We start from the raw sequence: 11,967 nt of genomic DNA on the forward strand, positions 1-11,967 counted from the left end.
TGTCCACGGCGGGACAGGGAGCAGGCCGGGCGGCTCGCGCCCCTTCAAGGCTACACTGCTCCCTGGGCCTGGCATGCACTCCGAGGTCCCGAAATCAGCGCCTGGGGACCAAGAACAATCAAGAGCGCCTTTGAGGAAAAGGAACAAGGCCAAGGGCTGACCCGTCACGCCAACTCGCAGCTTGCCCCAGCTCCACAGCTATCTGTCTTCTGCTTTCCGGTGCCACCCTCCTCAAGGGTTTGCGGCACGACCATGCGCCTGTGACAGCGCTCGGGGTCTACCAAGCCAGATGAGGGAGCCCGTACGTGGGGGTATGCGTGCCTGTGTTGCGTGTGTGTCTGTTCGTGGGTGTGTGGGTGTGCGGGTTCGCGTGGGCATCAGGTTGGTGTGGGCCAGCTACCCTGACCCACTACCCAGTCCTTTGTAGCTTTTCCATGGAATGGTTTTTGGGGAATTATCATTGATCTATGCACAAAGGGTTTAGCCACAGGTGAGAGGAGAACACTCAATTTCACAAGAATTTCCAAGACTGCTGTTTGGCCATATGTATTTAGAATGTAGAAAACGACTCCTAATTGGATACCAGTCCCAGTCCATGTCAACAATATCCTTTCCACAAAAGAAGCTTGGCTTACCTTTGGGGACCACACAGTCACTTGGTATGTATTGGTGAATAAACAGGGCTTTCACACTGGCCAGAAACTCTAATCTTCCTCCAAGGCAGGCCCCTCTGTGACATGCTTCCTGTCGGGCTTCCACCAAAGTAATCCCTGTAAATTGGTCACAAATCAAATGTCCACTTGAGAGAAGGATGGGTGCAAAGAGTGACAATCACAATCTACTTTATCTGTATGTCTGTCTAAAGTGCTTTGATCCTTTCTGTGTTTTTTCTTCCTCTTATATGTTGCTCTCCCTGATGAGGGGGCCCGGCATGACTCCATTGCACACCTCATGCTTATGATTAGTGTGTGCATTTGTAGGTGGCAAGCTCTCCAATCCCAACCAGTACCGACACCAGCTGCAAATCTACGTGGCATACCACCTTCATACCAAGGGGCAGCTATTCACACGATGCCAGCTATCACGCTATTGACACGATGCCAGCTATCACCTCCTGTGCTCAGTGGCAAGAGAGAAGGGACCTCCTGCAAGCCTCATTTCTGTCTAGACATCCCAGGGTAACTGCACCTTCTTTTTCGCTTCCTCTAAGCAAGGATGAAGCACCCTCACCCACCCTCTGCCAAATGAAACCCACCCAATGAGCAACTGAACAGAACTACTTCAAACCATCAAATATAGATCAACCAGACACTTTGGGATGCCTGTGGCCACACAGGCCCAGAAGAATTACCTTCCTTCTGGACCACACTTCCTTGTACAAACTGATCAAACTCAGCCTGGCCTTTGTACAACTATGCATCTACATGCCTTGTTTGTTGGGCATGCTGATAGGGACCCCCATGCATGCCTGTCTACCAGAAACAAGACAGTTCTAAGGCCCTGAGTCTCCCTGCTTAATTCATAACACACACACACACACACACACACACACACACACACACACACACACACACACACCATACATATGGTGAATCTCACATGTCTAGACTGCCAAAAGACGATATAAGCTTTCAGTCCAAACAAGAATTTTGCCCAACAGTGCCATGTGTCTGCATCCTTAATAGTCACAGGAGCACCTCCTGAGGTCTGGCCATATTCCCAGTAGCCACCTGCCCACTGGGGCTGAGAACAGTTAGGTTCCTTTGTGACAGCAGTGGTGGGTCACAAAGCATGGGGCTTGTGGTCTAGGCACCACCAACTTGTACAGGATATCATTCAGTTGGGGCTTTTATGGCATCACAATCTGGAGAGTAGAGACGTGTCCATGACGAAGTTGAGGATGGACCAAGGCACAAAGGTAACTCCATGATCTTATGGGTGGCAGTGTGGCTGTCTCATAAAGGTTCTTATTGCGTACCCTCCAAGTGTATCTTTGAATGGGTACCAAGGCACATTTATCAGCCAGAGGCTGATCCAGAAGCTAGGTGGGCAGAATTAACTGGGGCTTACCCCTACACTACAACCTCCCCTAAGTAACTAACTGGCCACCAAGGGGAGCCTCCTGCTGATGAAAGTCAAAAGGTAGCCCTGGGAGGAGTCCATAGTCTACTCAGCAACAAGATCCTAATAGGCCATCCTAAGTGGAGGACTGCCTCTGGCTATTTCCCAATACAAAACAAAAGGTAAGAGGCCACTACAGGTGGGGGTAAGCTCACAGCCATGTGTTTCCAGTGTAGAGTGAGGCTGGTCATGACACACCTATCCCATGGGGACCAGCACAGGTCAGGGGGCAGGGGAGTGCTGGCCAAGCTACATTCCACAGAAACTCCACTCACTGTCACCCCTTCCTGTCCTTTTTTTTTGCCAGTCCTGGGGCTTGAACTCAAATCCTGGGCACTGCTCTTAAGCTACTTTTGCTCAAGGCTAGCAGTCTACCACTTGAGCCACTGTTCCACTTCTAGTTTGTTTATGTGGTACTAAGGGATTGAACCCAGGCTTCATGCATGTGAGGCAAGCACTCTACCACTAAGCCATATTCCCAGCCCCTCCATTACACTTTTGTGCACATCCTAAGCAAGGATCATTGCCACGTTTCTACTATGTCTTTGTGTCCATGCTACCAGGGGAAATGGGTCCTGTCATACAGTGAGGCTTGTCTCATGTCCACAAGGGCCCTGAATCGAACTTGCTTCTTCCCTTGGATGTATATAAACCTGAAACTCACTATTGGATGCTAACTTCCTGCTTCTCTGCACTAACCTCAAGCAATTCTACCCATTGTCTCTTTTGACCCATCAGGCAGTCTCAACCTGCCATGCGTACCTCATAAAGAAAGGCATGATCTCAAGGTCTTTGTAGCTGACTGGGCATCTCTGTAGAGATGCTTCCTGGAATAGTTCATGAACATAAGTTAGGGAAAGTCCTGCTTCACTCCTACACTAGCTGGGTTATGCAAACATGCTGACCTTCAGTCACCCAGGAGAGTAGGAATTGGGATTTTTCACTCATTTTCTTCAGATTTTCATGATATTATTTTGGGGACACCAAATCCAAGAACAATTTTTTGGCACAATTGCTCCTGTGAATCCCATCAGATATTTGGATGTCTTAAGACCTTCAAGACAGGCTGTATGAAGAACAATTGTAGGAAGTATCTCTCAGGACAGAGGGAATGCCCAAATTGGTAGACTGAAAGGACATCCTGGAGAAGGAATGAACCACATCTCTCTTAGGACTCAAAAATCATGACACCACCTACCCCACTGGTGATGAGAATGGTTTCCTCAGTGACATAGCAGCAGAGAGGGCACCAAACAGCTCATGGGGCTTACAGACAGGCACCACCAACTTGTACAAGAGAGCGCCAAGCCACATCCTGCATCACTGCCTGTGGGGCTTTTGTGACATCACGCCCTGGGGAGTGGAGACAAACCAATGACAAATTTGAGGATAGAACAAGACACAAAGGTCACTGGCCAAATCCTATTGATGCTGGTGTGGGCTGTCTCACTTATGCTTCTGCTTCATCTCTGCTCGTTCTGCACACACACCCAACTGAGCAAAGCAAAAGCACCTGAATGGATGGGCACTTTGGCAGAGCTGTTAGCCAGAGGCCATATAAGAAGCTGAGTAAGCAGAAGTAAGTGGGGCCTCAGCCCTATATTATCTAGGGTAGGCAACATGCTGGACCTCAGTCACCGATGAGTGAGAAGGGCATAAATTTTCACTCATTTTGTTCAGCTTTTCCAAGGCATGATTTTTTGGGGAATCATCATCGATCCAAGCACAACCATAGCCATTGGCCAGAAGGAGAGCCTAGAACTCTGCAGCCCTAAGGGGCAGAATAGAGTACTAGCATAACCTGTGGCCACTCACAGGGCTTTCCAACGTGGTAGAAATTAAAAGACTGGCATCTTAGAGGTTGGCAGCATTGCCACCAATGTTAAACCCATAGAGAAAGCCTTGCTTACCTTTCTGAGCCACATAATGACGTGCGAGTCATCCCTAAAGACACAGTCTGCCTATGGGCCACAGTTTCCAGTTCTCCACAAAGGTAGACCCCTTTCTGCCATGCTGACAATGGGGCTTCCAAAAACATCACGTCCTAAAAAGTGGATACAAATCATGTCAAACTGAGAATCAGATCAGAGCACAGAGTTATGTCCTCTCTTACATGTTCTTCTGTCTGACATTCTCAAAACTGCCTTGATTTGTTTCTTCCTCTTCCTAGATGAGATAAGTATGAGACTGGGTTGGCTGTGTTGCATACCTAAGGAAGGTGTGGTGGCCATGAGTCAATGTCAGTTTGCAGGTGGCAAACTTACTAGCTGTGGCCAATCTCTCACACCTGCGGCAATGCCACAGCTGCATACAACCTCCACAGCAAGTGTCTTCCCTCTACAAAATGCAAAATATCAACTCTTATTCACAATGTAAAAACACAAAAGTTCCTCTTGCCAATCTCATTATTCTACTAAGACAACTTAGGGTGACTGCCGGTTCCTCTTCCATTCTAGTAGGCTAGGACAACTCTGCCCTGCAGTCTGCTGCAAATTGTCCCCAACCCCCTTTCCCCCCCACACACACACACTGGAGCCAGGAGCCAGTGGCTCACACCTGTAATCCTAGCTACTCAGGAAACTGAGACATGAGGATTGTGGCTTGAGACTGGCCTAGGTAGAAAAGTCCCTGTGAGACTCCTAGCTCTAATTAACCATTCAAAATCCAGAAGTGGCACTATGACTCAATTGGCAGAGTGCTACTCTTGAGTACAAGAGGCTCTGGGACAGTGCAAAGGTCTAGTTCAAGGCCTACAACCCACCAAAAAACAAAACAAAACAGAAAACACGGCATAGAACAACTTCATACAGCCAAAGTAAGATTACCTATCACCTACACTCACATTACCCTCTTGGATGATAGTGCCAAGTCAGGCTGAGAAGACTGACCTTCCGCCTGAACCATGCTTCGTTGTATGAACTAACAGAATTCAACCTGGCCTGTACATCTACACTGCTACCTGCCTTGATAGATGGGCATGTGGAAACTCTATCTAAGCATCAACTAAAATAATGCAATCTTGTGGGTGTCCCTCTTGCCTGCTTATTCCACAAACACACACACACAGGCTAACATAGCCTTAGTGCAGCCCAGGATCAAAGCTCACACCAGTGTTTTGCCTACTAGTGCCCTGTATCAGCCTTCAAAGAAGTCAAACAAGCATGCCCCATGTTCTGGGCACACGGAGTCACCCTGTACCACTGGGACTTGGCTCAAAACACTATTTTTCAAGAAAAGGCAGAATTGTATACCTGGAAAGTTCTCAAACCTTACCCTATACAATGGCCAAAAAACACAAATCCAACCAATGGGACAGAAACTTGAGTTAGGGTGGACCTACCAAACCACATGTCCCACAAACCAAATCTAGACTTGTATCTGAGCCCTGGTGACTGCAATCCAGATACAGGGGTGAGGGTCTTTTCCCAGCCCCAATGTCAAAATCAAATCTACTCAAACCATATCCAAACTTTGCTCTGGCTCTTTACAAGGGACAAGTGGACAGTGAAATGGCAAACAAGGGAATGATAATCATTAGGAACAACAAATCCATGCTTCACAGGAACACCCACCATGTGCCAACCAACAACTCCCCCCTTTTGATGGAAGGCTCTACAACCTTCTGAGTAGACTCAAGGCCACTAGGTGGAGCATCCTGCTCATGAAAGAGTTCTTATACTAGCAAGGTGATGTAATCGTGCTGAACTTCAGTTATAGATAACCCATAGTCATAGGATTTTTCACTCATTTTGTTCAGATTTTCGTGACATGATTTTTTGAGGCATCACCAATCCAATTACAGTATTTTGGAATGAATACTCCACAAAACACATGGGGCATTGAGTTGGCCTAATACCTTCAAGAAAGACTATGATAAGGACAACTGTGGAACACATCTCTGAGGCCACAACTTGACAGAATATTGGGTAATCCTGGGGAAGGAAGAAATAGTATCATTTTGAGAACTAAAATACCATGGGGTACCACTTACCTGGTGATGACAATAGTTTCCTCAGTGACATAGCAGCAGAGAGGTCACCAAATAGCTCATGGGGCTTGCAGACAGGCACCACCACCAACTTGCACAAGAGAGAGCCAAGCCACTTCCTGCACCACTGCCTGTGATATCATGCTTTTGTGATATCATGCCCTGGGGAGTGGAGACAAATCAATGGAAAACTTGAGGATAGAACAAGGCACAAAGGTCACTGGCCGAATCCTATGGGTGGTGTGGGCTGTCTCACTTATGCTTCTGCTTCATCTCTGCTCTTCCTGCACACGTACCGAACTGAGCAAAGCAAAAGGCCTAGTGCCTGAATGGACAGGCACCCTGGCACAGCTACCAGTCTTTCCCATGCCCCAAGCTGAGTGGGCAGAAGGAAGCAGAGCCTCAGCCCTACACTACCTAGGAAATGCACTGTGCTGGACCTCAGTCACCGATGAGTGAGAAGGGCATAAATTTTCACTCATTTTGTTCAGCTTTTCCAAGGCATGATTTTTTGGGGAATCATCATCGATCCAAGCACAAGCACTATGGCCACGAGACAGAAGGAAAGGCTAGGGGCTTGCACCCTGCAGAGCAGAATACATTTCCCGTGTGGGCCTTGGCCACCTTTGGGGCCTTGGATGTGGTAGGACTGAGAAGCACTGCTAACTGAGAGGTTGCCAACTCTACCAGTCCAAGCCAATAACATCATTCCCACAGAGAAATCCTTGCTTACCTTTCCGATCCACACAGAGGCCTGCAAGGCATCCTTGAAGACACACAGCCTGTAGATTGGCCATGCCCTCAGGACTTTCTGCTGCTGTAACCATGGGGTATTTATGACATCACACCCTGGGAAGTGGAGACAAATGAAAAAGTAATTGAGGAAAGGACCGAAGTACACAGTTACCTCCCTGCCTGCATGCTCTGTAGGTGTTACTGGCACTCTCAAAACTGCTTTGCTTTCCTTTGCTTCCTCTAGTACTTAGACTCAAATAAACTGCAAATGAGAAGACAAAAGCACGGATGACTTTGCCTTGATCTTTTACATGCCAGTGTATGCAGTCCCACATATAATGCACTACTGTCTGTTTCTCCTTATCTCTCTATTAGTACAAGAGCATGTGTGCCTCCTCTGCCCTTGGGAGATGTGGTACATGGGATCAATTTTGAGTCATGATATGCCATATGCATATGAACCCCTCACTATTTCATAGGTAAGTTGCTATAGCCTCCTATCAGATCCTACTTGGTCCAACTCAAATCCTTTAGTCCACCTAATCACCAAAGGGCTAGCCATTTAAAAGACATGACCTTTACCCATGTCCTCTCTTCTCCTCCAAACCCCAGGCCAATACAAATGCGTCTCTGAGGTTTTCATCCTCTGTTCCCCAGCCCAAACATGATCCTATCCATGCACTCATAGTCATAAAGCCAGAAATGTATTGTGACAATCCTGGCTCTTCATAGATGTAATCTCTAAATGAGAGACACTTTGCTTTACCTGGTCTAATCACATACATTTCTGTATCTCATTAGAATATAAATCTGTAAATAATGTACTACTTCCTGAACTTGTGTAGTGTTTATTCAAAATTAAGCCCAGATAAAGTTAAAGATAGCAATGATTTAGAAACCAAGATAGAGATATTCTCAAATGAAAAAGATACTTGATGTAAAAATACCCAATAATTCACTCAAAAAATAAACATAATAGTTAAAGATATGGTATGGTACATTTATTTCAAAAGTACTTTAAGTTCTTATCCTAATTTTCTGAAGTGTAGATAATGATTCTAGTGTACTCAGCAAAGCAAAGCAGAAGAAAGAAAAATACTGTCAGAAAGTCATACACACTTAAAAGCATTATAATTACATACATTGTATGTAGAATTACTGATACTTCTTAATTGCATCTTCTTGTTTCCTCACTCACTATTCCAGTAAATAAGCCAGTAAACATATCTATTTACAAAGTTGTCCCAAGTGAACAATGTACAAATTCTTTTATTATATAAAAAGTGCTTATGATAGGATACTAACGTTCTGTAACCTAATGTTCTATGTGTCTTGTTGAAAAGGTATTCTCACACTTGTGTGAGCATTAAGATCTACCAAATAGAGGCAGACTGCATTTATCTCATCAGAGAGACAAGTTAAAGAATTGAAATTTAGGCAAAACCAGGCAAAAACAAGGAATTTACTTTTTTTTAAAAAAAAGAGCACAATAAGAAAAAAATCTTGCTCAAGTAGCAAGTACAAAGACCTGAGATAAAATCCTGGTACCACAAAAAGAACTTTTAAGAAGCAAATGGGGTATGAAATTATCTTTTATGATTACAATACAAATCATTACAGAAGCACCGAATTTTCCAAATGTGCCAGATACGTAATCAATATTTGCCACATCATAATTCACAACAAGAATATTTTTATGCAACATAAAGTGGTAAAAGAAAATGAAATATGTCAGCTATTGCTAACTGCAGCTAGAGGCAGTGTGAAGGGATATAGGAGCTGAAGAAAATTAGAAAATGCAGAGATAGAAAAGTGATAAAATGAGCAGGGGTCCCTAAGCTCACCAGAACTTGAGACCTTAATAAATACATTGTGAAAATGCTTTTTGATAGTAAAACTAAAAGCACCTAAGAGTAGGAATATTCTCAAAGTAGGAGATAAGATAGTGCATAGGAAACTCGTGTGTGTGTGTGTGTGTGTGTGTGTGTGTGTGTGTGTGTGTGTGTGTGTGTGTGTGTGTGTGTGTGTGTGTGTGTGTGTGTGTGTGTGTGTGTGTGTGTGTGTGTGTGTGTGTGTGTGTGTGTGTGTGTGTGTGTGTGTGTGTAGTACCATGAAATTTATTTTGAAATATTATCTAGAACATAATGAAAGAAAAGCCTGGAAAAGAAAAAAATGGCAATATGGAAAAGAAATAGGGATAGATGGAATAAAAATGAAACATAAGCTGGGCAATGGTGACTCATACCTGTAACCCCAGCTACTCAGGAAGCTGATATCTGAAGATGACATTTCAAAGCCAGCCAAGGCAGGAAAATCTATGAGTTTTTTATCTCCAATTAACCACCAGAAAATTGGAAGTGATGCTGTGGTAGAGTGCTACACACAAGCAAATGCTAGCCTTGAGCAAGAAGAGCTCAGGGACAGTCCTCAGGAAGTAAGTTCAATCCCCATGACCGACCAAAAAGAAAAGAAAGAAAGCTCAGAATCAGCACCCAGACCTGAGTTCAGCCACAAAATTAGGAAAAAAAGAAATTTGACAATCATAGGACATCTCACATAATAACTAAATAAAATAACATTTCTAAGTTGCACATTCATCATGACAGATCATATTTTGGAACATAATACAAATAATGAATTTTAAAGTATTTAAAGCATACAAACACTTCTGATCAAAATTAAAAATGGAATGAAAAAATGAAAATTTAATTTAAAAATCATGTAACTACTGAGGTAATTTGCAGTAGAGAAGGACCATAGAAAGCAGGAAAACAGAATGAACTACAAATAACTTAAGGATAGAGTATATCAAGTTTTGTGCATTTGGGGCTGAGAATGTGGCTTAGTGGTAGAATGCTTGCCTAGCATGCATGATGCCCTGGGTTTGATTCCTCAGTACCACATACACAGGAAAAGCTGGAAGTGGCGCTGTGGTTCAACTTGTAGAGTGCCAGCCTTGAGCAAAAGAATCTCAGGGACATTGCCCAGGTCCTGAGTTCAAGACCCAAGACTGGCAAAAACAATGTGCATTATAGCTATGAATGTGTTTAGACAAATCTATAAGCACTGGTTCTTTTTTTGGGGGAGGGGGGTCCGGTCGTGGGGCCTGAACTCTAGGCCTGGGCGCTGTCCCTCAGCTCTTCAGCTCAAGGCTAGCGCTCTACCACTTGAGCCACAGCGCCACTTCCGGCTTTTTTCTTTTTGCTTATGTGGTGCTGAGGAATGGAACCCAGGGCCTCAGGCATGCAAGGCAAGTGCTCTACCACTGAGCCACCTTCCCAGCCCCTAAACACTGGTTCTAATACAAAAAACAAATGGAGCTCACATAAAAATAGAAGTAAATTTCCAAAATAACCCAAGGGAAAAAATAAAAAAGAAAACAAACAGGAAAAGTAGGGCAACACAAAGCAGGAAACTAGTTTAATTGAATGAAACTGAAAGAAAAATAGAGAAAAGTGACTGAAATGAAAAGATGCTTCTCTTTAAAGATAAATAAAACTACATATCTAAATACATGTTTCCTAGGCTGATTATGAACTGGATTCAAGGGATCATCCAACCTCAGCTTAACAAATGGTAGAACAACAGGTTCACCATATCTAGATAAAGGGTGAAAGTATAAAACTGAAAAAAGGTGGGGGAAGAACATTAGGCTTAATATTCATATGCCAACTCTTCATACTCATGTAGGAAGCCTATATATTATCACCATGAGCTCAAAAGATTCCACTTAATGGGAGAATCAGCTATGGAAAAATTAAAATTTAATATATGTAGGAAGCCAGGCGCTGGTGGCTCATGCCTGTAATACTAGCTACTCAGGAGGCTGAGATCTGAGGATCGCGGTTCAAAGCCAGCCCGGGCAGGAGAGACCGCGAGACTCCTATCTCCAATAAACCGCCAGAAAACCGGAAGTGGCACTGTAGCTCAAGTGGTAGAGCGCTTGCCTTGAGCTGAAGAGCTGAGGGACAGCGCCCAGGCCCAGAGTTCAAGCCCCATGACTGACCAAAAAAAAAAAAAATTATATGTAGGAGTGGAAGAAATCTGACATTCTACCTATGGGCTAGAACTAAGTTAGTAAGAGGATCAGTCCATGTCCAGTGGCTTAGAAAAGAAACATTGTATTATTCAGCAACAATGATTTTTTTAATTATGATTTTTTTCATACTTTCCACAGGGTAATTGTATGATTGAGGCATGGCCGTTCAAAAGACACAATTTTCCTGCTGCCCAGAAAAAAGGACCTAAAGAAAATTAACCCTATTCATTTGTACAAGGATAGTGAAGAGTAGAGACAAGAGATTATATCATCTATTAATAGATATACTAGAATATTTTCTTCTTGCAGCTGTACATAGATATGAGGAAAACCTATTCATGTGTCAAAATGCTACCCATCTAATTATCCCTATTCCTCCATCCATCCCATCATTGTCCTTTCATTAAAATATTTTTATAATATAAACATCTTACCACTAGGAGTAAATTGTAACATCCTTCAAGAAATCTTCCATGGAAACACCCCCAAATGGGTTTCACACAGTTTAGTGTAAGCACTCTTCTTTCCGACATGCAGTTCCACACATCTGACTCTTCTCTACCTGTACTTCTCTTCCTTCTTCATTATTCTCAACATTGCAGAACTCCACCTGAGAGAATCTTATACAATCTGAACCACAGAGCCCAAACACCAAAATCAATATAAGTTAAGTGAGAATAGCAGAGCATTACCTTTCCATTACAATCCACTTAAAAGTTGTAAACACACTTTAGCCAGCAGCTATGTCACTATACAGAAAAATATCTCAGTTTCCCCTGTTTATCATTTTGATCAATAGTTCATTTACTGCCTGGGAACTGCTGAGTAACTTCACGTAAAAGATACAAGTGTTGGTAGAAAAAGATTGAAGTTACCAGAGGAAACTGAACTGATTATAGCATTTATATTCAAATGAAGGAGTGTATTTAGACATTACAATATAAGGTCAGCAATCATTATTGGAGAGAATATTCTAATATGAATTTATGACTATTGAATCTGTATTGTCATATTACTTCATTCAACAATGTTATTGTTGTGGGTATGCATGCACACATATACATGTGTGCAGGGCCAGAACACT

The 11,967-nt window shown here is 43.5% G+C and overlaps 1 long non-coding RNA gene and 3 other non-coding genes across 4 annotated transcripts; all 4 read right to left on the reverse strand.

The window, feature by feature from the left end:
- Positions 1–25: 25 nt before the first annotated feature.
- On the reverse strand, positions 26–11,580 carry LOC138841832 (uncharacterized). Its single transcript, XR_011376511.1, has 7 exons — positions 11,318–11,580; positions 6,843–6,958; positions 6,113–6,271; positions 4,032–4,165; positions 3,320–3,474; positions 636–770; positions 26–101 (listed from the first exon to the last, which is right to left on the reverse strand). It is a non-coding gene; the product is annotated as an uncharacterized lncRNA (long non-coding RNA).
- LOC138842147 (small nucleolar RNA SNORD116) lies at positions 3,747–3,842 on the reverse strand. The gene has a single exon (XR_011376600.1). It is a non-coding gene; the product is annotated as a small nucleolar RNA SNORD116 (small nucleolar RNA).
- On the reverse strand, positions 5,824–5,915 carry LOC138842150 (small nucleolar RNA SNORD116). Its single transcript, XR_011376602.1, has one exon. It is a non-coding gene; the product is annotated as a small nucleolar RNA SNORD116 (small nucleolar RNA).
- On the reverse strand, positions 6,546–6,641 carry LOC138842148 (small nucleolar RNA SNORD116). The gene has a single exon (XR_011376601.1). It is a non-coding gene; the product is annotated as a small nucleolar RNA SNORD116 (small nucleolar RNA).
- Positions 11,581–11,967: the final 387 nt, after the last annotated feature.

This window comes from Dipodomys merriami, unplaced genomic scaffold (genome assembly GCF_024711535.1).
Source record: "Dipodomys merriami isolate MVZ:Mamm:240054 unplaced genomic scaffold, mDipMer1.0.p SCAF_33, whole genome shotgun sequence".
Taxonomy (NCBI): domain Eukaryota; kingdom Metazoa; phylum Chordata; class Mammalia; order Rodentia; family Heteromyidae; genus Dipodomys; species Dipodomys merriami.